Here is a 453-nt window from a genome sequence, read left to right on the forward strand (position 1 = left end):
AATGGGGTTGACCCTGAGGTCTACAGACTTATGCTATTCCCTTTTGCTGTAAGAGACAGAGCTAGAACATGGTTGGACTCACAACCTAAAGAAAGCCTGGACTCTTGGGAAAAGCTAGTCAATGCCTTCTTGGCAAAGTTCTTTCCACCTCAAAAATTGAGTAAGCTTAGAGTGGAAGTCCAAACCTTCAGACAGAAGGAAGGAGAATCCCTCTATGAAGCTTGGGAAAGATATAAACAATTGATCAGAAATTGTCCTTCTGATATGCTTTCTGAATGGAGCATCATAGGAATTTTCTATGATGGTCTCTCTGAACTGTCCAAGATGTCCTTGGATAGCTCTGCTGGAGGATCTCTTCATCTGAAGAAGACGCCTACAGAAGCTCAAGAGCTGATTGAAATGGTTGCAAATAACCAATTCATATACACTTCTGAAAGGAATCCTGTGAACAAT

General features: G+C 41.5%; 1 non-coding gene across 1 annotated transcript; it reads right to left on the reverse strand.

Moving 5' to 3' along the window:
* Nucleotides 1–162: 162 nt before the first annotated feature.
* On the reverse strand, nucleotides 163–270 carry LOC127744677 (small nucleolar RNA R71). The gene has a single exon (XR_008005613.1). It is a non-coding gene; the product is annotated as a small nucleolar RNA R71 (small nucleolar RNA).
* Nucleotides 271–453: the final 183 nt, after the last annotated feature.

Source organism: Arachis duranensis, unplaced genomic scaffold (assembly GCF_000817695.3).
Source record: "Arachis duranensis cultivar V14167 unplaced genomic scaffold, aradu.V14167.gnm2.J7QH unplaced_Scaffold_84294, whole genome shotgun sequence".
Taxonomy (NCBI): Eukaryota; Viridiplantae; Streptophyta; class Magnoliopsida; order Fabales; family Fabaceae; genus Arachis; species Arachis duranensis.